The sequence below is a fragment of the Mesoplodon densirostris genome, chromosome 14 (assembly GCF_025265405.1).
Source record: "Mesoplodon densirostris isolate mMesDen1 chromosome 14, mMesDen1 primary haplotype, whole genome shotgun sequence".
Lineage (NCBI taxonomy): Eukaryota > Metazoa > Chordata > Mammalia > Artiodactyla > Ziphiidae > Mesoplodon > Mesoplodon densirostris.
Window position 1 is genome coordinate 88,400,236 of NC_082674.1, and position 27,510 is coordinate 88,427,745.

General features: G+C 41.1%; 1 non-coding gene across 1 annotated transcript; it reads right to left on the reverse strand.

Annotated features, from left to right (window-relative positions):
• Positions 1 to 10,446: 10,446 nt before the first annotated feature.
• Positions 10,447 to 10,657, reverse strand: LOC132502247 (small nucleolar RNA U3). Its single transcript, XR_009534441.1, has one exon. It is a non-coding gene; the product is annotated as a small nucleolar RNA U3 (small nucleolar RNA).
• Positions 10,658 to 27,510: the final 16,853 nt, after the last annotated feature.

The following is a 27,510-nucleotide window of genomic DNA, read 5'->3' on the forward strand; positions in this document are numbered from 1 at the left end:
GCTAGCTAAAGCAGTTTTAGTCTCCATTATTTTATGTTCTACTCACTTTCTTTCATCTGCCTCCCACAAGTGATTTCTTTTCCTAGTTAATAGCTTTTACAAATGATTACTTATTAGTTAGTGTTATATTGTGCACCTTGTATTTTTCCTCCTTTGAAACGCTCCCTAACACTCCCTTCCATTGTGAGCATTCTTCTGTTGTGGAAGGGGGACCCCTTCCAGGGCTCTTGTCTAACACTCAGAAATGACTTGTGGAGGAGACAGGGGCTGACAAAGCCAGAAACTGTATTGAGACGGGGCACCTGGGCAGAGAGCAGCAGAGCAAGGGAACCCAGGAGAGCGCTCTGCCACAGGTCTTGCAGTCTCAGGGTTTGTGGTAATGGGGTTAGTTTCTGGGTTGTCTCTGGCCAATCACTGTAACTCAGGGTCCTTCTTGGTGGCACATGCATCATTCAGCCAAGATGGATTCAGTGAAAAGGATTCTGGGAGCTTGGTAGGACATATGGACAGGAGTCTCCTCTCTCCTTTTGACCTTTCCCAAATTCTTCCAGTTGGTGGTAGCTTGTTAGTTCTGCATTCCTTACCAGGACCTCCTGTTGTAAGATAACATATGCAAGTGGCTACTATTGTGCCTGGCCAGGGTGGGTAGTTTTGGTCAGTGGTTCCCCTAATAACTCCCCACTGAGAGACTTCATACTCAAGATACTTCTTGGGAATTGGGGCAGAGGTTTCGTTCTTCTGTAACTACTTCCTGCTGAGAGTGGGCATAGTCCTGCCTTGTAGAGCAGAAGTCTCTCTCTACCTGATCTAAATCAAGTTATCCCATGTCTGAAACCAGCTTCCACCCTTGTAGTAACAACAATTTATCCTGAAACTGTTGGACCCTGTAGGAGATAAACCTTGTAAGCAGTTGAAACACACAGGGGCCAAACAGGATTGTCATCACTGGGCCCAGAAAAGGAAGGCAAAATTTGGGGTGAGGGCTGCAGGGTGTGTGACTTTCTTCTGATTGGTTGGTGGTGAGGTAACAGGGTGATGCTCCAGGAATCTTGCACTCAGCCTGAAGTTACCATTCTCCACTTGTTTGGGGGCCCCAGTTCTGCGTAAGAACTCAAAGATATTGTTATGTATACTACTTGAGGAGGAACCAGGACCCTGCCCCAAGGCTGCATTTTTGTTTCTTGACTTCTCCTCCTTTCTTCATTCCCTCCCTTTCCTGATTAGTAATGGTTTGAATCTGCCCTTTGGAACTCACGGAAGGTCAAGGAAGCTGAATGAAGCCTATTTCCTAAAAACAAGAAACAAGGGACACAGAAAGGTTTTTGTATCCAAGGGTGCCCCCACAGGGTCCTGCTCAGTTTCAAGATCACAAAATGGCTTAAGCCCAAAATGTCTTCTCTTATGTCACAAAGCTGTAATTGGTTCTTTTCCTCTGGGGACCCCCTACCCTATCTGCTTCTAATAGGTGTCAGAGATGAAAACTAAAAAGGTAAATTGTAAGTCTTGTTAAGAAATTTGAAATGTGTACTCTCAGCAATGCGTTCCACTGGAAGGATTTCACACTCAGAGTTGTTGTAGTCCGAATGCAGGTTGGAAAATAATTTCTAGACACAAGGCAGAATGAAAAGAAGATAGAATTTATTAGATGGAAGGGTCACTGCCAGAACAGCGGGCCAACTTCCTGATAGCCAGGGGGAGTTGACCCTGAGCAAGGTTTTCTGGTCTGTTTTTATAGCCAGGGAACAAGAGAACCTGGGAATTATCTGCTGATTGGGCAGGGTATGTATACTTACAGTGTGCAGAGAGTGAGAAGAATGGGACAAATACCTTTCCTTATTTGAGGTGGGAAAGGGACAGGGCATCCTGCTTGGGAGGGCTCTGGGACATTGTAATGGTCGCAATGTGACATAGTGATAAGAGTCCTTTAACTCTTTGTTCCAGCAATATTGGCCCTTTGACTTTATCTTGTTCTTTGTCCTTGGAGCATCACAAGAGTGAGATGATTACTTAGTTACTTATTGGTCATTCCAGTTGAATTAATGTCCCAAAGTACCTCAAACTCAATGTGTCCATATTGAATAGACTATGTTCACCTCCAAACTTCCTCCCCAGTATTAGCTATCTCAAGGAATGGCTTCAAAATCCAATATGTTGCTTAAAGCCAAAAATCTCATTGTCATTTCTGATTCCTTTATGTCTCTCCCTAGGAAAAGTTCCTAAAGCTACACCTGGCACCATCAACTGTCTCAAATATCTTAAACTTTCTCATCCTCCCATCCATATTGCTAATCCAAGTTACCATCCTTTCTCCTCAGGATCACTGCAAACCACTGCAACTGTCTTCTCATTGGTCTTCCTGCCTCCAGTTCCCTTCAGTCGTTCTCCACATAAAAACCAAAAAGGTGGCTCAGAAATGCATACCTAGTCCTTCCACAGTTTTCAGTTGACAGATAAAAAATCAGATTCTCAAAGAAAGCGAGCCATGTTCTGAGGACAGAATTCAAAGTACTGTGAGGAGGGACAAAGTCTTCTTTTAACTCCAGCTTCCTTGATTAGAACAGAATTTAACTTATAATAGCAAGGAATTACACAACCAAAGTTTCAGATTAGCTAAATTTAGGCTCTCTCTGCCCACCCAAAAAGGATAATTCAAACCTTTAAGAGAGGTAAAAAGGGAGGAGAGGCAAAGATAATTATGACTGGTAGCCATGTTCAGAGATCAGGCTTGTCTAATTCACTTGCATTTTACCTCAGAAGATAAAGATGGAGAGATGGGATAGGGCCACTGGTCCTAGATAGATTAGCAGATTGAGCTGCTACAGAAGGACGGGCGGATGGGAGTTGGAGGAATACATGATGTGTGGGCAGAATCCCATGCCTACTCTTAGGCATATGGGAAGATAAATGGGGAAATCTCTATAGCATACCAACTATGGAAAGAGATGGCTGCAGGGATCAGCCCTAGACTACCCAGAATTATTTTTACTAGAAAACTGAATTTCACTAAGATTTGAGGAATACTAGCTTGAGAAGTATGTTTTATCTGAAAGAAAATATTCATAAAATGTAATGACTTAGACTTATACTTTCTTTTTAGGTATTTGTTTATAGACACATATCATGCATTTTAATCAACATTACCTCGAAAATCATGGAAGGAAAATAACAATTTACTAGAGACGAAGTATTTCTAACTGTATAATAATGTTGATTGGTTTGTTATCACAGAAGTAACACATACTTGAAGGAACTGGGATTTGATTTTCCCCTGCTTACAAGTGAATAAGTTGTTTTTGTCTCATAGACATTGGTAGAAGACATGAGACTCCTGAGACAAAGGACTTTATTACTGATGGCACAAGAAGTAAGCAGCATCAGCATCAGCATGTTTGCAAACATTTCCTTTGCCCCCAAACCCCACAGGTTGACACCATGGGCACAGATGCAATGGGTTTGCTTCACAGCTGAGAAACACTGAACTTAGTAAATCCTTTGCTTTTAGAGCAAGCAGTAAACAAGCCTGTGCTTTGTCCTGGTGAGACATGGACATTTATCCCTCAAGGTTGCTCATTGTAAACTCAATCTTGAGAAATGGTCTGGATAGCATACCTACTAAGACACGTAGGAGCTCAAGAGACCCATGGAAAACTCTCTCTCAATAATACTTCATCTAGGAAATGTGAAAAAAAATAACAAGGAAAATCTACCTCCTAAACTTTGAGAAAGGTTTATGGACAGCCACGGGAATCACACTTAAAGTTCAGGTGATAATATTTTTGAAACTGGGACACAAATACTCCTGTTAGGTACACCTAAAACCTCTCACACATTCTCGACCTCATGGTTTGGGGTTGGGATTACTCTCTCAGGGGGGTCACTGAGGGGCCCCCATGTCCCAAATTCTCAAGGACAATCCTTCAGGTGTCCCAGAGATGGTGGTAATGTCCTCCATCTTTGAACATGGTGAGAGTTTCCTCACAGAGCCTGTCCACTTCTAAGCCCTAGCCTCTTCCCCAGCATGCTGTAAAACCTGAGCAAGTCACAGAAAAGGCTTGGAATAGCAGAGCTTCCAGACTATCAGTGTGCTGGATCCTCAAGGCCACAGGCAGCCTTGGCTGGAGAAGCATGTAACACAGTGGTCTGTATGTATTAGTGGGATATTTCCCACAGAGGCTACTAATCCATAGGGATATACGCCATGAGTGGTTCCCAAACCTGGCTGTTCCCTCTCAGTCTCTTGTATTGGATTTTTATCTGTACCTGTTTCCTGGCTTGCTGGGTATTCCCATACAGTCTCCCACAGGGATCTCAAATTCAATGTGTTCCTAATTGACTTAATAATTTCCTACCTATCCAGGTCTGCTCCTGCTCCTGCATTTCTATCTTGATGGATGAAATACTCAGCCATCCCACTGCCCAAAGTACAACCTTGGGAATCTTGATTGACTCCTCCATCTTGCTTATCTTGGATCATCCATCTAAGACCAACTCTTGTTGATTTTACTACATAAATATTCCTTATACCTGTTCTTTCCCCTGAATTATTTGCCACTTCTCTGGCTTAGCTCTTCATCATTTTTCCAGTAGATCTGCAATATCTTCCTTACTAATCTCTCTTCCAGGGATTCTCAAAGGAGATGCTATTGGCATTTGGAGAAAGACAGTTGTGCATTTGTGCAAGATGGTTCCAGCATCCAATGACTGCATGCATGAAATGTCAGTAGTGCCCCCTAGTTGTAAGAACCAACCTCTCCTCCCACACGTGGTGCTAGAAAGGAGTTAATGCTGATCAGAGACCCAGGGATATCAAGGGGCAAAGTAGAGACACAGGAACCATCAGGGCTGACCTGAGCCTAATCTGAAGGCAGGAACCTGTGTCCCTGATGGGGCTCCTAGGGTAAGAATGTGGTTCCCCCTGGGGTTTAGATTCAGCAGGCACTGAATCTCTACTCCATACCTCGTCCTTCTTTAATTGTCTTCTCTTTCAAATTTTCCTCTTCTTACTCTACACATTAACCTCAGAGATTGTTTTCACTTGCAATATCCAAATGTCATGTAAATGTCAATTTCTACCAAACTTGAATCTCTAGCCAAGATATCTCTTTTGACCTTGAAATTTTGTATATATTGAAATTTAGTATATAAAAAGGGTGGCTATTCAAATCTGTTCAGAAAGGTAAATTATTCAAAAAATTGTATCCATACACACAGAGAAAAAGTTTAGATCCTTAACCAATTATAGAAGTATGTTCCTTTTGGTTAAAGAAATTGATATAAAAATTATAAAGTCATAGAAGAAATATAAAAGGAATGTATATTTGAAGATTCCAGTTTGATGGTGACATAGGAAGATACTGACTTCACCTCTTCCCACATACACACTGAGGCTATAGCTACATATGGAACAATTTCCTCTGGAAGAAACCTAAAGGCTGGTTAAGCAACAACTGCACACTGGTAAATAAGAAGAAAACCACACTGAAGTGGGTAGGAGAGGCTGGGATACAATCTCATTATAAACCTCATCCCCAGTTTATAACGCACAATCAAGAGTGAATTCAAAACCTGGAGCTTCTCTCTGAAGAGTGAAGGATTTGAACCCTATATTGGGCACCCCAAGTTTTAAGACCTGCACCAGAGAGATGAGCTCCCAAAACATCTAGCTTTGAAAAACAGTAGGACTCGCTTCCACAAGACTGTAGCTATCTGAGAAACGGGTCTTCAAGAACACACCTGCTCCAGGGCCCAGGGCAGAGACAGCCTATCCCACCCAAACTAAGAATCTACTAGAACAGTCTACCAGGATGCTGGGTTGGAGACTGGTGGGCACTATCTTTGCTCTCTCCCTCTATCTTGCTATAGCTGGGTGGGTGGATGGGAGAAAGGGGTGAAGTTGCTCAAAAATCACAAACTTTCAGTCACAAAATTAAAAGAAAAAAAAGCAGGCATGTAAAATTCACTTGAAACAAAAACGCAAAACTATGAGGTTAATAAACCTGATCACAGGAGTACCTCATTTTATTGCACTTTGCTTTATTGTGCTTCACAGATACTGCCGTTTTTACAGATTGAAGGTTCTGTAGCAACCCTGCACTGAGCAAGTCTATCAATGCCATTTTTTCTAACATCATTTGCGCACTCTGTGTCTCTGTGTCACATTTTGGTAATTCTCTCAATATTTCAAACCTTCCACCAGCAAAAGAATTATGACTTGCTGAAGGCTCAGATGATGCTTAGCATTTTTTGTCTATAAAGTATTTTTTAATTAAGGCATGTACATTGTTTTCTTAGACATAATGCTATTGCACAGTTAATAGACTACAGTATACTGTAAACATAACTTTTATATGCACTGGGAAACCAAAATATTCGTGTGACTCACTTTATTGCAATATTCAATATACTGTGATGGTCTGGAGCCAAATTTGTACTATCTATGAGGTATGCCTGTATATCAATACTGATACGAATAACAGAAGTAATCATAAACAAAATTAAAGACTGAGTAGTTATAACCAAGGACTACTATCCAGACTATACAAAGAAATCATACATATAAAATAACACACATACTTCAATATTGAACTGTAGAGAATATATTAATAAGCATTCAGAGAAGAAAATAATATAAATGACCATGAAATATAAAAACAATTTCAATCTGGTTTGTAATCAGGGGAATTAAAATTAGAGCAACAGTAAGATTATTTCTTCAGAGAGAGAATATAAGTGGAGACAGGTATTTACTCCACACATTGTTAACAGGATTTAAGATTTAAGTACTGAGGTAACAGGAAATTTGGCAGTATCTTACAACTTAAAGTATACATACTCTTTGACTCAATAATTCCACATCTTATCCACTCCTAAGGAAAACTCACAACACACACAAGAATGTTCATTGAAGAAATGCTTGTTATAACAAAGAATGGAAAGAAATTTGATGGTTAAGTATAGTGTGACAAATCAACAGCTAAACATACTGTGGTTTGTTCTATCCTAAGACATTACACAACAGATTTAAAGATCACTTACATATGTATAGTATCATGTCATCTGCAAACAGTGACAGCTTTACTTCTTCTTTTCCGATTTGGATTCCTTTTATTTCCTTTCCTTCTCTGATTGCTGTGGCTAAAACTTCCAAAACTATGTTGAATAAGAGTGGTGAGAGTGGGCAACCTTGTCTTCTTCTTGATCTTAGGGGGAATGGTTTCAGTTTTTCACCATTGAGGACGATATTGGCTGTGGGTTTGTCATATCTGGCCTTTATTATGTTGAGGAAAGTTCCTTCTATGCCTACTTTCTGCAGGGTTTTTATCATAAATGGGAGTTGAATTTTGTCAAAGTTTCTCTGCATCTATTGAGATGATCATATGGGTTTTCTCCTTCAATTTGTTAATATGGTGTATCACGTTGGTTGGTTTGCATATATTGAAGAATCCTTGCATTCCTTGAATAAACCCCACTTGCTCATGGTGTATGATACTTTTAATGTGCTGTTGGATTCTGTTTGCTAGTATTTTGTTGAAGATTTTTGCATCTATGTTCATCAGTGATATTGGCCTGTCATTTTCTTTCTTTGTGACATCTTTGTCTGGTTTTGGTATCAGGCTGATGCAGAACCCTAAAGATGCTACCAGAAAACTACTAGAGCTAATCAATGAATTTGGTAAACTAGCAGGATACAAAATTAATGCACATAAATCTCTGGCATTCCTATACACTAATGATGAAAAATCTGAAAGTCAAATCAAGAAAACACTCCCATTTACCACTGCAACAAAAAGAATAAAATATCTAGGAATAAACCTACCTAAGGAGACAAAAGACCTGTATGCAGAAAAGTATAAGACACTGATGAAAGAAATTAAAGATGACACAAATAGATGGAGAGATATACCATGTTCTTGGATTGGAAGAATCAATATTGTGAAAATGACTCTACTACCCAAAGCAACCTACAGATTCAATGCAATCCCTATGAAACTACCACTGCCATTTTTCACAGAACTAGAACAAAAAATTTCACAATTTGTATGGAAACATAAAAGACCCCAAATAGCCAAAGCAATCTTGAGAACGAAAAATGGAGCTGGAGGAATCAGGCTATCTGACTTCAGACTATACTACAAAGCTACAGTAATCAAGACAGTATGGTACTGGCACAAAAACAGAAATATAGATCAAGGGAACAGGATAGAAAGCCCAGAGATAAACCCACACACATATGGTCACCTTATCTTTGATAAAGGAGGCAATAATATACAGTGGAGAAAAGACAGCCTCTTCAATAAGTGGTGCTGGGAAAACTGGACAGGTACATGTAAAAGTATGAGATTAGAACACTCCCTAACACCATACACAAAAATAACCTCAAGATGGATTAAAGACCTTAATGTAAGGCCAGAAACTATCAAACTCTTAAAGGAAAACATAGGCAGAACAGTCTATGACATAAATCACAGCAAGATCCTTTTTGACCCACCTCCTAGAGAAATGGAACTAAAAACAAAAATAAACAAATGGGACCTAATGACACTTCAAACTTTTGCACAGCAAAGGAAACCATAAACAAGACCAAAAGGCAACCCTCAGAATGGGAGAAAATATTTGCAAATGAAACAACTGACAAAGGATTCATCTCCAAAATTTACTAGCAGCTCATGCAGCTCAATAACAAAAAAAAACAAACAACCCAATCCAAAAATGTGCAGAAGACCTAAATAGACCTTTCTCCAAAGAAGATATACAGATTGCCAACAAACACATGAAAGAATGCTCAATATCATTAATCCTTAGAGAAATGCAAATCAAAACTACAATGAGATATCATCTCACACCAGTCAGAATGGCCATCATCAAAAAATCTAGAAGCGGGCCTCCCTGGTGGCGCAAGTGGTTGAGAGTCCGCCTGCCGATGCAGGGGATACGGGTTCGTGCCCCGGTCTGGGAGGATCCCATATGCCGCGGAGCGGCTGGGCCCGTGAGCCATGGCCGCTGAGCCTGCGCGTCCGGAGCCTGCACGTCCGGAGCCTGTGCTCCGCAACGGGAGAGGCCACAACAGTGAGAGGCCCGCATACCGCAAAAAAAAAAAAAAAAAAAAAAAAAATCTAGAAGCAATAAATGCTGGAGAGGGTATGGAGAAAAGGGAACACTCTTGCACTGCTGGTGGGAATGTAAATTGATACAGCCACTATGAAGAACACTATGGAGGTTCCTTTAAAAACTAAAAATAGAACTACCATATGACCCAGCAATCCCACTCCTGGGCATATACCCTGAGAAAACCATAATTCAAAATGAGTCATGTACTAAAATGTTCATTGCAGCTCTATTTACAATAGCCAGGAGATGGAAGCAACCTAAGTGTCCATCATCGGATGAATGGATAAAGAAGATGTGGCACATATATACAATGGAATATTACTCAGCCATAAAAAGAAACAAAATTGAGTTATTTGTAGTGAGGTGGATGGACCTAGAGTCTGTCATACAGAGTGAAGTAAGTCAGAAAGAGAAAAACAAATATCATGTGCTAACACATATATGTGGAATCTAAGAAAAAAACAAAAAGAAACTGTCATGAAGAACCTAGGGGTAAGAAGGGAATAAAGACACAGACCTACTAAAGAATGGACTTGAGGATGAGGGGAGGGGGAAGGGTAAGCTGTGACAAAGTGAGAGAGTGGCATGGAAATATATACACTACCAAACGTAAAATATTTAGCTAGTGGGAAGCAGCCGCATAGCACAGGGAGATCAGCTCGGTGCTTTGTGACCACCTAGAGGGGGTGGGGGGATAGGGAGGGTGGGAGGGAGGGAGACCCAAGAGGGAAGGGATATGGGAACATATGTATATATATATATATATAACTGATCCACTTTGTTATAAAGCAGAAAGTAACACACCATTGTAAAGCAATTACACTCCAATAAAGATGTAAAAAAAAAAAAAAGTAAAGCAATATTGAGAACTCCCTGGTCGTCCAGTGGTTAGGACTCTGCCCTTTTACTGCTGAGGGCTAGGGTTCAATCCCTGGTCAGGGAACTAAGATCCCCCCAAAAAAGGGAAAAAAAGGCAAAGCAGTATCATACACTGTTATATAAAAAATAAGTAGAGTGAAAAGAACTGCTTGCCTTACGGAAAGGAAATATTTGGTAACATTTGGTAAAGGGTGAGTAGCCATGAAGGAGTTAAACTGTTAACCTTTTTTTTTTTTTTTTTTTTTTTTTTTGAAAGCAGGGAGTCCTAACCTCTGAACTGCCAGGGAATTCCCACGTTTAACTTTTTGAGAGTTTTGTTACAATACACACCCGTAATATTACCGTAAGAAAATTAAAATAAAAGAATATACCCGATGTCACCCCTTCCCTTTCCTCTTCAGGAAAGGGAACAAACCGTGAGGATGAAGAACAAAACATAAGCAATGACATCAGAAATGAATCCTTCAGCTTGAGTTTTCTCCCTTTTATCCTTTCCAAAGGAAAAAAAGAACAATCAAGAGCAAGCAGTCAGCCCACCAGGTGGCACTCCTGGCCAGATTCACACTCAGAAAAAAGCACTACAGCTCATTAGGATTTTTGAAGCCTGACGCTATTTAGAAACACTTCTCTGGTAACATACAATAGAAATGGTCCCTGAAAGTGTAGTCTTAAGCTTCTGCCATTTGCCTTTGTTGAGATTAGGAAGTTTATTCCTATTTTGTTGATGGAGAGATTTCTCCCACTCCCCACCCAACAGTCGTTCAGGAGAATATATTTCTTATAATTACATTCCGCAAATTTAACAAAGCACTTTGGAATCCATTAAGTAATATTTCTCAAAGAAAGCATAATTCACAAAAAGTTTTTAATTAGCTAGTACCATACAACTACCCAATCAGAAGTGATTATCATCCAACTGATAATGGCCTCTAACCCTGTAAATATTCAACACACAAGAACCAGCTTTCCAGTTGGTGCGGGGCTTCTCTCTGTGATGAGGATACTAGAAAGTTGATGCTACCTATACTGGAATAAATCAGATATGGCTTAAGTGTAGATTTGAGGTTATTTTTATTCCTGCTTTGTGTGAGGAGTTCAGTGTCAATGGAGATTTTTAATGCTCAAAACAGCAACAATTATGTTGTATCATTGTGCTTCTTAGATATCTAAGTGGAAGTGGTGAGTTGGCAGTTTATATAAGTCCCAGGTACAATAAAATCATCTGAGCTAGAGATAGGGTCCTTGTATGGCTATTAGCATAAATGACGCCATCTTGGGCCCATAGAGTTCCTCTTGTCCTTCCACTGACCCTACCCAGGACTGTACTATGTGGCAAATCACTTCTCTGTTATCAAAGACCTTGTAGTTAATACATATTATTTAATAATCATTAGGAGTAGGTTGCCTCTATGCTCTGTTAGTCGCCAAACAATGATGAAGACCTTTGCTGATGTAATCCTGGCACCCGTGAGACTAGTTACCCATTCATAAATGTTAACTTAGGAATGCATATCCTGTTTCCAAGCATGTACTCCCATACCCTAGGTTAACTCTAAAATTGTCCCAATGGCCCTTTGGTGGTGCAAAGTGCATTTGTTAATGCTTTCGGATCGTCATCTGCCTGATCCCACCCGGTGAGTACGTTACCCTGTAGTAAACTGATCCATTGATTCTATGGAGCTGCCTGCCTCGTTTTTCAATCTCAAGATGTCTTCTCAGTTTGGTGGGCACTTTTTGTTCCCTCCCTCCACCATCCCTCTTCTGAGGAAATACAAATAAATACAAGCATTAGAGTAATATTAATTGAGATATTAATTGATGTTTTTCTCCTCTGTGTATTTTCCTTTATTTTTTTTTTCTGAACTTTCCCTCAACCGTCTCCATCCCAGAAGCTGGTCCAGTTTAATTGTCTCAGGGAAGAAGAGCAATAGCAGAAAACACCCTGCTAGTCTCTGGCTAAAGCTCATATTCACTAAGGAGATTAAGTGAGATGTCTCTGAGGGTAAACACCACAATAGAGGGAGTGCCTTTAAACCTAAAACCATAATTAAGAGTTCCTTTAGGTGGGGTGGGGCTGGGAGGAAGTTGGGAGTCCGAAGAGTAGGAAGATTCCAGAAAGGAGTGGTTATAGCCTCCCAGAGGTAGTTCCCAATTCTGAAGCCCAGAGCATTGGATGGGTCCTGAAGAGAGGGTCTATGCATGATGCTAACTGGGCAGAGTTCTTGGGTGAGTGGGGAGAGCAAAGGGCATTCAGACTCCAGAGAGATCTTAGAGGACCCAGGGCCAGTGAACAAGCAGTGATATCAGAGAGATGGCACAGAGCTGTGGGGTGTGGTGGGGATGAACCAAAATATATTGGAATTAAATTTCCACTCTTCCTATGGAAAGTGGCATTCCTGGTAGTCGTGGGGCTCCAAATAGAAACTGAAGTAAATCTAGATGAAGTTATATTTCATTTATATGAGTCTGAGGACAGAGATTCCTCCCTGAAACTCAGATGCGTCTTGTTTTCTTATCAATACTACACAGTAATGCAGAAATTAATACTAGACAGTAATACAGCAGAAATGAAGAGGAGGAGAAAGAATCTTGAGACAGTGATGAGAGAGAACAGATAGCCATAATGACCAATTTGATGTGGGGGCTAAAGGAGAAAGAGGCAGCATCTGCAATGAGCCCCAAGTTTCTTGCTTGGGGCCTTGGGGGTAGAAGTTGAGGCCACTTACTAGGACGTGGAACACATGAGCAAGAGAGTCTTTGTGAGCCTGGGAGACTTAGGTAAGTCACATAATTCTCTCTCCTACTTTGTGGCCTCATCTCTAAAATGGGGGCAATGTTGCATACCACAGGGCCCCACTCATTTCACAAAGACCTGTTAGAGTGCTGTGGGCTAGAGTTGATAACTGAAATGCTAACAGTTGAAAAATACAACAGTTGATGGGGAACATTAGACCAGAAGGAAACTTAAAGAACGAAATGTTCTCCGTCTCTCTAAGTGAATACATCAGAGCCAGAGACACCTCTTCTAGTTTGACAATGCTACTTCGTATCCACATCATGGCCCACCTTTACTGGGCCTCCATCCCCTGTAAAATGAGGGCCACAATGTGGTCCCACCTCTAAGCAGGAGCAGGACGTGAGGAGGGAAGGAAGAGGGACTTCAGATGATGGTTACTACTGATTGATCTGTCTTCAGAAGCATGGCAGCAGCATGCAGGATGAGTATGGAGCCAGGTCAGTGCCCAGAGAAGACTGGATGCTGAAGAAGGATAGACGCAGGAGGGACGTGAGGTATGGGGGAGGAGTTGGTGCCTTGTAGATGGCTGGGGAATTGTTTTGGGGGAAGGAGAGCAGAGAACATCTGTGACCTAGGAGAATCAGGATGGTTCAGGCCTGGGACTGCCACATCAGTCCCCTCCCTGGGCCCTGGAGAGCATTACGAGGCTTAAGGTAGCCCCAGGATGGCAGTATCCTTTGAGAGCTGGGCAGAAGACTCATAAGGCAGGTCCTCACCACAGGGTCCTCAGTGTAGAGAGGAAAATCCTAGGGGATTAGGGGGCAGAACACACTCCTGAAGGGCAGTGAGAACCACACAACAAAAGGGAGGCCCTGCTCAATATCCAGGGCAGGCTCTGGTTACCACACAAATCAAACCCCCTATCAAGCGGATAATGGTACAAGCCTCTGAACCAACCTCACCCACCAAGGGGCAGACACCAGAAGCAAGAGGAACTATGATCCTGCCACCTGTGCAAAGGAGACCACAACCACCATAAGTTAGACAAAATGAGATGACAGAGAAATATGTTGCAGATGAAGGAACAAGGTAAAAACCTACAAAAGCAACTAAATGAAGAGAAGATAGGCAATCTACCTGAAAAAGAATTCAGAGTAATGATAGTAAAGATGATCCAAGATCTCAGAAAAATAATGAAGGCATGGATCAAGAAGATACAACAAATGTTTAACAAAGACCTAGAAGAACTAAAGAACAAACAGAGAGGAAAAATACAATAACTAAAATGAAAAATATACTGGAAGAAATCAATAGCAGAATGACTGAGGCAGAAGAAAGGATAAATGAGCTGGAAGACAGAATGGTGGAAACCACTGCCATGGAACAGAATAAAGAAAAAAGAATGAAAAGAAATGAGGACTGTCTCAGAGACCTCAGGAGCAACATTAAACACAGCAACATTCCAATTATAGGGGTCCCAGAAGAAGACGAGAAAGAGAAAGGCCTGAGAAAATGTATGAAGGGATTATAGCCAAAAACTTCCCTAATATGGGAAAGGAAATAGTCACCCAAGTCCAGGAAGTGTAGGGAGTCCCATACAGGATAAACCCAAGGATAAACATGCTGAGACACATAGTAATCAAACTAACAAAAATTAAATACAAAGACAAAATATTAAAAGCAACAAGGGAAAAGCAACAAATAACATATAAGGGAATCCCAATAAGGTTATCAGCTGACTTTTCAGCAGAAACTCTACAGACCAGAAGGCAATGGCACGATATATTTAAAGTGATGAAAGGGAAAAAAATACAACCAAGAATACTCTACCCAGCAAGCCTCTCATTCAGATTCAACAGAGAAATCAAAGGTTTTACAGACAAGTAAAAGCTAAGAGACTTCAGGACCACCAAACCAGCTTTACTACGAATGATACAGTTACTTCTCTAGGCAGAGAAACAAAAAGAGGCCACAACTAGAAACAAGAAAATCACAAATGGGAAAGCTCACTGGTAAAAGCAAACATACAGTAAAAGCAGGAAATCATCCATACACAAATATGATATGAAAAACAGCAACAGTAAGAAGACAAGAGTACAAATGCAGGAAGTGAGAACTGCATTTGAAATTAAGAGACCAGCAACTTAAAACAACCTTGTATACATATAAACTGCTATATCAAAACTTCATGGGAAATGCAAACAAAAAAATACAATAGATACACACACAAAAAAGAAAAAGCAACCCAAACACAACACTAAAGACTGTCACCAAACCAAAAGAGAAGAGAACAAAGAAAAAAAGAGGAAGGGAAGAAAAAAGACCTACAAAAACAAACCCAAAGCAATTGAGAATATGGCAATAGGAACATACATATGGAGAATTACCTTAAATGTAAATTGATTAAATGCTCCAACCAAAAGACATAGACTGGCTGAATGGATACAAAAACAAGACCCATATACATGCTGTCTACAAGAGACCCACTTCAGACCTAAGGACACATACAGACTGAAAGTGAGGGGATGGAAAAAGATATTTCACACAAATGGAAATCAAAAGAAAGCTGGAGTAGCAATACTCATATCAGATAAAATAGACTTTAAAATAAAGACTATTATAAGAGACAAAGTAGGACACTACATAATGATCAAGGGATCAATCCAAGAAGAAGATATAACAATTGTAAATATTTATGCACCCAACATAGGAGCACCTCAATACACAAGGCAAATGCTAACAGCCATAAAAGGGGAAATCGGCAGTAACACAATAATAATAGGGGACTTTAACACCCCACTTTCACCAATGGACAGATCATCCAAAATTAAAATAAATAGGAAAACATAATTTTTAAATGACACATTAGACCAGATGGATCTAATTGATATTTATAGGACGTTCCATCCAAAAACAACAGAATACACTTTCTTCTCAAGTACACATGAAATGTTCCCCAGGATAGATCACACGTTGGGTCACAAATCAAGCCTTGGTAAATTTAAGAAAATTGAAATCATATCAAGCATCTTTTCCAACCACAACGCTATGAGATTAGAAATCAATTAGAGGCAAAAAAGAAAAAAAAACCTGTAAAAAACACAAACACACAGAAGCTAAACAATATGTTACTAAATAACCACTGGATCACTGAAGAAATCAAAGAGGAAATCAAAAAATACCTAGAGACGGGCTTCCCTGGTGGCGCAGTGGTTGAGAGTCCACCTGCCTATGCAGAGAACATGGGTTTGTGTCCCGGTCCGGGAGGTTCCCACATGCCATGGAGTGGCTGGGTCCGTGAGCCATGGTCACTAAGCCTGCGCGTCTGGAGCCTGTGGTCCGCAACGGGAGAGGCCACAACAGTGAGAGGCCTGTGTACCAAAAAAAAAGTAAAAAACCCCCCAAAAAACCTAGAGACAAGTGACAACAAAAACACGACCATCCAAAACCTATGGGACGCAGCAAAAGCAGTTCTAGGAGGGACGTTTATAGCAATACAAGCCGACCTCAGGAAACAAGAAAGATCTCAAATAAATAATCTAACCTTACACCTAAAGGAACTAGAGAAAGAAGAACAAACAAAACCCAAAGTTGGTAGAAGGAAAGAGATCATAAATATCAGAGCAGAAACAAATGAAACAGAAACAAAAAAAATAGCAAAGATCAATAAAACTAAAAGCTGGTTCTTTGAGAAGATAAACAAAATTGATAAACCTATAGCAGATTCATCATGAAAAAAGGGAGGGGACTCAAATCAATAAAATGAGAAATGAAAAAGGAGAAGTTACAACTGACAACACAAAAATATGAAGGATCATAAGAGACTACTACAAGCAACTATATGCCAATAAAATGGACAACCTGGAAGAAATGGACAAATTCTGAGAAAAGTACAACCTTCCAAGACTGTACCAGTAGGAAATAGAAAACAAGAACAAACTAATCACAAGTATTGACATTGAAGCTGTTATCAAAAAACTTCCAACAAACAAAAGTACAGGACCGGATGGCTTCACAGGCGATTCTATCAAACATTCAGAGAAGAGGTAACACCTATCCTTCTGAAATTATTCCAAAAAATTGCAGACGAAGGAACACTCCCAAGCTCATGCTATGAGGCCACCATTGCCCTGATACCAAAACCAGACAAAGATATCACACAAAAAAGAAAATTACATGCCAACATCTCTGATGAATATAGATGCAAAAATCCTCAACAAAACATTAGCAAACTGAATCCAACAACACATTAAAAGGATCATACACCATGATCAAGTGAGATTTATCCCAGGGATGCAAGGATTCTCCAACATTTGTAAATCAATCAATGTGATACACCATTATCAAACTGAAGAATAAATACCATACGATCATTTCAATAGATACAGAAAAAGCTTTTGACAAATTTCCACACCCATTTATGATAAAAACTCTCCAGAAAGTGGGCACAGATGAAACCTACCTCACCATAATAAAGGCCATATACGACAAACCCACAGCAAACATCATTCTTAACAGTGAAGAACTGAAAGCATTTCCTCTAAGATCAGGAACAAAACAAGGATGTCCACTCTTGCCACTTTTATTCAACATCATTTTCGAAGTCCTAGCCAGAGCAATCAGAAAAGAAATAAAATGAACCCATATTGGAAAAGAAGAAATAAAACTGTCACTGTTTTCAGATGATATGATATTGGGTTGACCAAAAAGTTCGTTCCATAAGATGTTATGGAAAAACCCAAATGAACTTTTTGGCTAACCCAATACTATACATAGAAAATCCTAATGATGCTACCAGAAAACTACTAGAGCTCATCAGTGAATTCAGTAAAGTCACAGGATACAAAATTAATACACAGAAATCTCTTGCATTCCTATACACTAACAACAAAAGATCAGAAAGAGAAATTAAGGAAACAATCCCATTTATCATCACATCAAAAATAATAAAATACCTAGGAATAAACCTACCTAAGGAGGCAAAAGACCAGTACTCAGAAAACTATAAGATACTGATGAAAGAAATCAAAGATGATGCAAACAGATGGAGAGATATGCCATGTTCTTGGACTGGAAGAATCAATATTGCAAAAATGACTATACTACCCAAAGCAATCTACAGATTCAATGCAATCCCTATTAAACCACCAATAGCATCTTTCACAGAACTAGAACAAAAAATTTCACATTTTGTATGGAAACACAAAATACCCCAAAGAACAAAAGTAATCTTGAGAAAGAAAAATGGAGCTGGAGGAATCAGGCTCCATGACTTCGGACTATACTACAATGCTACAGTCATCAAAACAGTATGGTACTGGCACAAAACCAGAAATATAGATCAATGGAACAGGATAGAAAGTCCAGAGAGAGACCCACACATCTATGGTCACCTGATTTATGACAAAGGAGGCAAGAGTACATAATGGAGAAAAGACAGTCTCTTCAATAAGTGATGCTGGGAAAACTGGTCAGCTGCATGGAAAAGAATGAAATTAAAACATTCTCTAACCCCATACACAAAAATCAACTCAAAATGGATTAAAGACCTAAATGTAAGATGAGATACTATAAAACTCTTAGAGGAAAACATAGGCAGAACACTCTCTGACATAAATTGCAGAAAGATCTTTTTTGATCCACCTCCTAGGTAATGAAAATAAAAACAAAAATAAACAAATGGAACCTAATTAAACTTAAAAGCTTTTGCACAGCAAAGGAAAGAATAAACTTAATGAAAAGAAAACCCACAGAATGGGAGAAAATATTTGCAAATGAATCAACTGATAAGGAATTAATCTCCAAAATATACAAACAGCTCATGCAGCTCAATATCAAAAAAAACAAACAACTCAATTAAAAAATTGGTGGAATATCTAAATAGACATTTCTCCAAAAAAGACATACAGATGGCCAAGAGGCACATGAAAAGATGTTCAACATCACTCATTATTCTAGAAATGCAAATCAAGACTACAGTAACTTATCACCTCACACCAGTTAGAATGGCCATCATCAAAATCTACAAACAATAAACGCTGGAGAGGGTGTGGAGAAAAGGGAACCTTCCTACACTGTTGGTGGGAAGGTAAACTGGTACAGCCACTATGGAGAACAGTATGAAGATTCCTTTAAAAACTAAAAATAGAGCTACTATATGATCCAGCAATCCCCCGCCTGGGCATATATCTGAAGGAAACCATAATTCTAAAGGATACTTGCCTCCCAATGTTCATTGCAGCACTAGTTACAATAGCCAGGACATGGAAGCAACTTAAATGTTCATCAACAGAGGAATGGATAAAGGAGATGTGGTACATAATACGATGGAGTACTACTTAGCAATAAAAAACAACAAAATAATGCCATTTGCAGCAACATGGATTGACATAGAGAATGTCATACTGGGTGAAGTAAGTCAGACAGAGAAAGACAAATATCTTATGATATCGTTTATATGTGACATCTAAAAAAAATGGTACAAATGAGCCTATTTACAAAACAGAAATTTGAGTCACAGATGTAGAAAACAAACTTATGTTTACCAAGAGGGCAAGGAGGTAGAGGGATAAATTGGGAGATTGGGACTGACATATACACACTCCTATATATAAAAGATAACTAATAAGAACCTACTGTATAGCACAGAGAATTCTATCTGGTGTTCTGTAATGACCTATATGGAAATGGAGATGGAGTCTAGAAGAGAGTGGAGATTTATATATATATGTATATGTATATATATATGTATATATATATATATATATACATATATATATATGTAACTAATTCACTTTGCTGTACAGCAGAAACCAACATAACATTGTAAATCAACTATACTCCAATAAAAAATTAATTAAAAATTCAGAACTGAAATTAGCATTCAATCTTGTCCCCTCTTCCTACCTGCAGCAGAAGGTAGGTGAAAAAAACCTGCTGTCTTAGAGCCCCAGGTTGTCAGCTTCTTGCGCTCTCAGCTCATGTTCCCCCAACCCCGTATAGAAGGTTGGCGATTGGACTGGACACAAGTAATTAGCAGACAAGGACAGGGTCTTCTGCCATGGGACCTGTGTCTAACATAGCCTCCTCGAGAAGCAGATATCTGAAGCTGAGTCTTTCCCTTGTGGTACGTTTATGGTCTCTTCAGACACCCCCTGCCAGTCCCTCTGACCACAGGCCTTGTGACATGGGCAGTGCCCTCCTGACCCTTTGGATGTCAGTCCCCCGAGTCCCTGGTTTGCTCACGGCCCATTCTTCATTGAATCTCACTGTTGGGGTCCCCTCAACCTCCAAGACTCTGCTCTCAGGCAGGGCTTAAAACCTCTTCCGTCAGGTTCTTCTGCCTTTTCACGGTCTGTGAAACACTCACACATGCTTACTCTGACAAGTTCTGGGAGAACAGTCCAGTTCTGAGGCATCATCTTTTATCCTGCTGCCCAGGCTGCCTTAGCTATATCAACATTTCCTGTACCCTCCCCTCCCGCCTTTGGGAACACAGTGCAAGATCTTCTGCTGCAACCACAGAAGCCCCCTTCAATAAGTTTGAGGGGAAGAGGCTGCCTCTGGACACTCCTCAAAAGGGAGTAGGGACTTGGCCACAGCACCTACAAATAAACTTTTGTGAAACTCCCCGCTCCCCTCCTGTCTAGATACAGACTCTTCTATATTCTCAAGTAGGGGACAGTGCTTGAGGATCGTAGAATCAGATCTTGGAAATTTCCTTTGTGAATTCTGCACATTGTGAGCTGACCCACCCTCAACCTTGCTCAGGCTTTAGTTGAGACTGAGGCAGGAAAAGTCCCACCTAACAAGTCTGTGACATAAAGCTCTGGTAGGATGAGGTGTCAGTTCAGACATTCTCAGTTCACTCCCTCATGTACTCACTCCCTCATCACTCACACAGCACCTGTTCTTTGAGTCAGGAAGCTGGAAACAGCCCAGGGACTGTCCAGCTTAACTGGACAGTCAAGCAGCCCTTATTCATTCAATTTGGATTTTCTCTAAGTCAACAGTTTTTAATGAGGCTACTGACTGGGACTAAATTCAGCAGCATATGGAAGTGGTCAAAATTGCTCCGCAAACTTGGGGTGCAAATGTGGGCATATCTCTCTCATTTTTCCAGTTGCATAGCAAGTAAGCTCCATCTACACAGCCGAAAATCAGCCTTTCCTTGAGGTCGCCCCTCTCGCCTGTCCGAGATGATCTGAGAAGATCCAAGATGTGTGATGCAGAGAGCCCTGGGATCTGCTGTGTCCGCTGCTGCCGCTGCTCAATGCTGCCACACGGTGGCGCCGTTGAAAGTCCTTCAGCCTTCCACAAAGGGGCTTTTGTCCTTGTCCCTGCACAGCGGCTCAGGTTCTCTGAAGGAGAATGACCCCATTCCCTCAAGCGGTAACTTCAGCCAGGGGTGACCTCCACACACCAACTAGAGCTCACGAGGTTGCAGCTTAGCTGAGATCTGCTGCCAGTTTTTTTTCATAGCCCCCCGCCAGGTGCCAACTGGTTCATGGATCCCCAGGGCAGCAGAGGCTCCCAGGAATCCCTGTGAGCCTTTGTTTTCAACTCAAAACACAGTGTCCTGTTATCACCTCCTCTTCCTGAACAACTGGGCTAATTGCCAATCATCTAGAGTTCTGAAAAAAAGTGCTTTCGATAACTTGCTAGGGAATTCCAGGATGCCCTTGTAACAGGGAAGAGGCAAACCTGACTTCATGTTGGATCTGTTTCTTTTACTTTAACCTTTGCTTCCTGTTGCTTTTGTTCACTAAAAGGATACTGTCTATACAAAGTGGCCTGCCTCAAGGAACCCTGCCCCTCTGCCTGAAGGTTCAACAAAAGTGCCTTTGTTCAGGGAAACATCCGGACACTGTCCACCTGTGGATGGATGCAAGGAAGTAGAAATTAACACATCCCCTCCCCACAGCTGGCCATTCCAGGGGACATTTGCAAATCCTATGGCATTTTTACTTTACTTCCTCATCTCCTCCCCCTCTCTGTTCTACAAAAGAAACTGGCATCCAAACCCGACAAATGGTTTTTTGCAGACATTAGTCTGACATCTCGGTCTGCCGGCTTTCCAAATAAAGTCATGTTCCTTGCCTCAACACCTCATCTCCTGATTTATTGGCTTGTCGTGCAGAGAGCAGAGCGAACTTGGACTTGGTTACACCCTATCTCTTCCCTTCCCCTCCCCTCCACCTCATGTCAGCAGCCCATTGAGGCCAAATTGGTTTTCTGTCAGAATCTACAGGCCAAGAAGAAGTTGGCACTTTTCTCACTTAATAAAGGGGCTACAAATGTAATCTTTTAATCTTCCTTGGGCATCCCTCAAAGTAAGGGGTGCCTCAAAGTCACTCCGCCTCAAAGTAAAAGCATGTCTCACATGTTTTAAGATCTGGAACTGTCCATGGCCCTCACCTTCAGAGCAGACCTCTGGGAGTGCGTTTGAAAATAGTGCCACAGTCTGACCCCTTTGACTTAAGGAAGTGATTTTAGATTCCAAGGGCTTTTTCATGCAAGTTTAGAAACTTTTAAAGTTTCTAAGAACAAAGGTTAGTCTCCATGGAGATGCAGAGTGGGGAACCCAGTGTTTCTGTTGCAGGGATGGAGGTCATGGAGTGCTGGATGTCACACTAGTGACTAAGCCACCTCTCACCTTTAGTGAGTAGGAGCCAGGCACTGAGGGGAGCAGAGGTGGGAGGGTGAGGGAGGACCTCCCACAAGCTGGGAAAACAACAGTTAACATCTTTGGACATGGGCTATATGCAAAGCATTTGGGGGGTTACTTTGCATACATTAATTCTAATCTTCATGATCACTCTATTTGGTAGATATTTATTACCCCCATTTTACAGATGAGGAAAGAGTGACTCAGAGAAATAACCAGTCCAGTGTCACACAGCTGGTTGTGGAGTTGGGATTCAAACCCAATTCTTAGGACTCTACAACTCATTCTCTTCCCATTATCCTATGTTGGCTCTCAAGAATAGTGTCCACCTTGGAAGATGGATGGCAAGGAGGAGGTGGCTGGGAATGGATCTTGTCTTATTGCAGGGTTCCAATTCTTAGGATTCTACAACTCATTCTCTTCCCATTATCCTATGTTGGCTCTCAAGAATAGTGTCCACCTTGGAAGATGGATGGCAAAGAGAAGGTGGCTGGGAATGGATCTTGTCTTATTGCAGGGTTCCAATTCTTAGGACTCTACAACTCATTCTCTTCCCATTATCCTATGTTGGCTCTCAAGAATAGTGTCCACCTTGGAAGATGGATGGAAAGGAGGAGGTGGCTGGGAATGGATCTTGCCATATTGCAGGGTTCCTTGTGAGATTTAAAGTTTAGAAAAATGATAGTTTTGCCTGTGAGTCAAGGATGAAAATTATTCTGACCCACAGTCTCTGGCAGAAAGAGTGGTGGAAGCCAAGGGCACAGGACAAATGTGACCCCTTCTTTTCCCTGGTAGTGGGTGGGCTCCTTGTTCATCTGGCCTCTTTCATGTCTCTGCACCTTTGCCCTCACTGCTCCTCTGACTGGAGTTACCTTCAACCCCTGCCTTGCTCAGCTTGGGGAAAGTCTGACAATCTCCTCTGCAGAAGAAGGTTTTCTTTTCCTGATGCATCCCCCAATACACAAGTAGAATCAGGCACTCTCTCATCTGTGTCCCCATTGTTCTTGTGCAGGCACTAGTACAGCACGCATTATTCAAAGCACGGTCATTGTTTAGGCCTAGGGCTAAACATGATGGCAGAGGAGTTATCTTTTACACAAGACAAAAACAGATGCCAGGAATGCTCAGAGCCCCAACCATTCAAGAACAGGGAGATATGAAGGGAGTCTGCATACCCCAGAGGCAGACATGGTTAGGGGGTGAAGCTGGAACCAGGAACCAGGAACCTGGAGAAGGTGACAGAAACAAATGCTAGCAAGTCAAGTCGGAAGGTGCAGTATCTAGTGAGGGGCCTGCATGTAGATGGTTTGTCCTCAGTAAGGAGGTGATGAATCAGAGGAACCAGTAATGATGAACAGCCTTTCTTAAGCCAAACCTGTGGCTGTATTTGTCACAGGCAGTTGCTGCAATCAGGAATGAAATCATAATTCTCCCAAGAACTCATCATGCTCCTGGAACTTCCCTCTGTGTTTCCCAGCTGACTTCCCCACAGGTTTGACCAAAGACCTGGACCACTTGAATTGGTAAACCACACCAACCATCCTGGCCAGCCACACCCTGAGCAACACTTCCCTCTCTAGGTGTCTGTTTGCAGAACTGTAAATACCTGAGCCCCACATGACAGTTCAGGATAGCTCAACCCCTACTCTTGGCCATGAATCTACTTGTGCCCGACACCCCTTTGTTTTCCTGGGAGTTGGGACTATCCTTGATTAAGCCTCCTGGTCTTCCCTATTTCTGCATTTAATGAGCTCATTTCTTTTTCACTTAGCAGGTTTTAGGGTTAGTTAATGAGTGGTGGGGTTCTCTTTAACAGCCAAGTTGGGCCAAGCTCAGAGCACTTTTCTTGCTATCTCCAGCTCTTAAGTCCCCAACGTCTCTCGCAGTCTCTCCCCACCTAGGGCAATCACCCTCCTCAGTACAGATTCAATCTGTGGAACTTTCTGGAGTCCAATGACTTATAGGCCTTAGGGTTTTGTTTTGTTTTCTTTTCTTTATTCACATATCTTCCCTGGGACAGTTGTTTCAAGATGAGCTTTTACTTTTTAAAAAAGAAGAAGCTGTTGAAGCATCAGGGAAAGAGATTTTGGTTTTTTTTTTTTAATTAATTAATTAACTAATTTTTTGAGAGTTATGTTTTATTCGGTGGGGATTTTTAGGACTTCAAGCCCGGGAGGCAGCATCTCAAGTAACCCAGAGAGAATTGCTCCGAGAAGGGGAGGTGGGGAGCCATGTTATATAGAAGTTTTGCAACAAAGGGCAGGTATTCAGAACATCAAAACGTTACTGTTACTTAAAGAAAACCAGATATCCCAAGTTAAGGAAAGTAAGAATGTGTGTTTTTAGTAAAGAAGGTATACGGAATGTAATTACATTTTATTGAGGAAAAACAAATTTATGCATTTTCAGATTAACTAATTTTATATTGAAGTTAATTAAGTAAATGGATTTTGTCATTTAGTAAGCTAATACAAGACTGAAATTTGATTTCTCTCTCTGTTAGTGTGCTCCTTTTTGATAATCGATTGTGTGAGTGTCTGTGCCCTTAAGCAATCTGTATTTAATTTTTAAAATATTTTTGTGACTTGGTTAAATGAATAAGTATTGTTTCATAGAGATCTATGATCCTGTTGTGTTTTAAAATATTTTTGATATTTTTAACAAACTTCTCAAATATCAAAAATTAACTAAACTTCTTTGAGACTTGTTTTTAAATATGGAGTTTCTTCTCTGGGTTTTGTCTGAAGCTTTTGGTAGATTTTGGGGTGGGGGCTGCTTGTGAATTCCAGGGAGACTTGTCAGAGGCTGTTTCAACTTCCTGTGTGTGAAGCTATTGTAAAGAGCTGCCAGAAGAGAGCACTAATGAAAGGGAACTTGGAAGCCTTGCTGTGGTGATTGGCACCTGGGAAATTTTCAGCCCAGAGAGAATGAGTGTAGGATCCGTGTGGCAAGAACAGGAACCTACAGTGACTCAACAGCTGACTCACTTCCTAGTAGCTCCTCGTGGTAATGACATCACAGCTGCTTTGTTGAATCATGTACCACAGGAAGTTTAGCCCAAAGAATCTCCTTATACATTTGCCCCTCCTTCCATCAACGCATCCACTGATCGTCCATCCATCGATCTTCTATCTGTCTATCCATTTATCCATGCAATAAATGAAGATTGAGCACTTACTGTGAGGCAGGCACTGGGCTAGGTACTGGGGTAGCAGGAGGAGTGATTGCACACAACCATAATGAATGACCACAGGTCATCTTCACACATTTCAGAGTGAGGACTCTTGTGTGGTGGACGCCAAAATACAGTGGGGAGAATAATTCACAGAAACCTCAGCATGCCATGCTTGGGTAGTTCACAGAGTGATTTTTAACTACTTGTCTCCTTCTAAACCTCTGAAATTTGGGCACAACACTCCTCCCCCTGAGCTCTGCTCTCCCTGTGAAGTCTTGGCTTTCATCCTGCTTCTGCATGGGGTCTAGGCTGTGGGTGGCAGGCATTAGGGAGTTTGAGGTGTTTCCATCCCAAGTGAGGTCAGAGAGAGGAGCTCAGGTGGAAGGCAGTCTGCCTTCATCTCTGTTGGGTTGCATATGTATTTTTGTTCGCTAAGGCTGCTGTAACAAAACACTACAATCTGGGTGGCTTAAACAAGAGAAATTTATTGTATCACAGTTCTGGAGGCTAGAAGTCCAAGATCAAAGTGACAGTAGTGTTGGTTCCTTCTGAGAGCTGTGAGGGAGAATCTGTTTCAGGCTTTTCATCTGGCTTCTGGTGGTTTGCTGACAATGTTTGGCTGTCCTTGGCTTTTAGAGTCACCACCCAAATCTCTGCCTTCATTTTCGCATGGCATTCTTATGTGTGTGTCTCTAAATTTTTCTTTTTAATAAGGATATCAGTCATATGGGATAAAAGTCCACTCTAATGACTTAACTAATTATATCTACAATGACCCTATTTCCAAATAAGGTCACATTCTAAGGTCCTGGGGGTTCGAATTTAGTGTATGAATAGTAGGGGGACAAAGTTCTACCCATAATATCATGTTTCTGACTTTATCCTCTTCTTCCTGCCATCAGCAGTGTCTAAGAAAAAGAGGTCAGAGTGATTTGTGCTGGAGAGCAGCATGGCCCGTGGAAGTCTCGTGGACAGCTGCAGAAGTGAGGAGCAGCAGTTAGCGGGTGCCAGGGATTTTCGTCTTCTATGATTTTGTGCTCAGACATAGCAGGAACCTGAAGGGGAAGAAAACCCCAAGCATGCAGCCCTTTAGCCTGGGATACAGTTACCAGAGGAGAGCCACAGGCAGGTTGCCCCTAGGATATGGGTGAGGCAATCCCTTGGGTATGAGAGAAAGGGGAGAATAGGGTCAGGGCCCAGAGTTCTGAGACTTTTGGTTAGTATTGTGGGCAGGAATTGGAGTATGAAACTGCTCACGAGGGCACCTGGGGTGACTGAGGCTGTGTGAATGACCTGGTGTGCATGTGTGCAGCCATCCGAGATTCGCTGAGGTTCTCTTACTCACATCCTCTTTGAAACATAGATGCATTTAATTAAAAAGCATAATTATAGTGAGGCATTGTAATAGAGTACTTGTAGAGTCTGACAGATAATTTTAAAAAAGAAAAAAGGGGATATTTGCCTTACCAAATATTAAAATATAAGATAAATTATTGTCATCAAAAAATATGTTTTGGCACATGAATGAATTTCTCAAAGGAATAGGCTAGATGTCAGGAATGGACACAGTATGTTTACATACTTAAAATTTTTTTTTAATTTTATTTTTGTAAGCAATAGTCTTTTTTTTTGAATTTTTGAATTTTATTTATTTTTTATACAATAGGTTTTTATTGGTCATCAATTTTATACACATCAGTGTATGCTTGTCAATCCCAATCACCCAATTCATCACACCACCTGCCCCACCCCCACACCACTTTCCCCCCTTGGTGTCCATACATTTGTTCTCTACCTCTGTGTCTCAGTTTCTGCCCTGCAAACCAGTTCATCTGTACCATTTTTCTAGGTTCCACATATATGCATTAATATACGATATATGTTTCCTCTTTCTGACTTACTTGACTCTGCATGACAGTCTCTAGATCCATCCACGTCTCAACA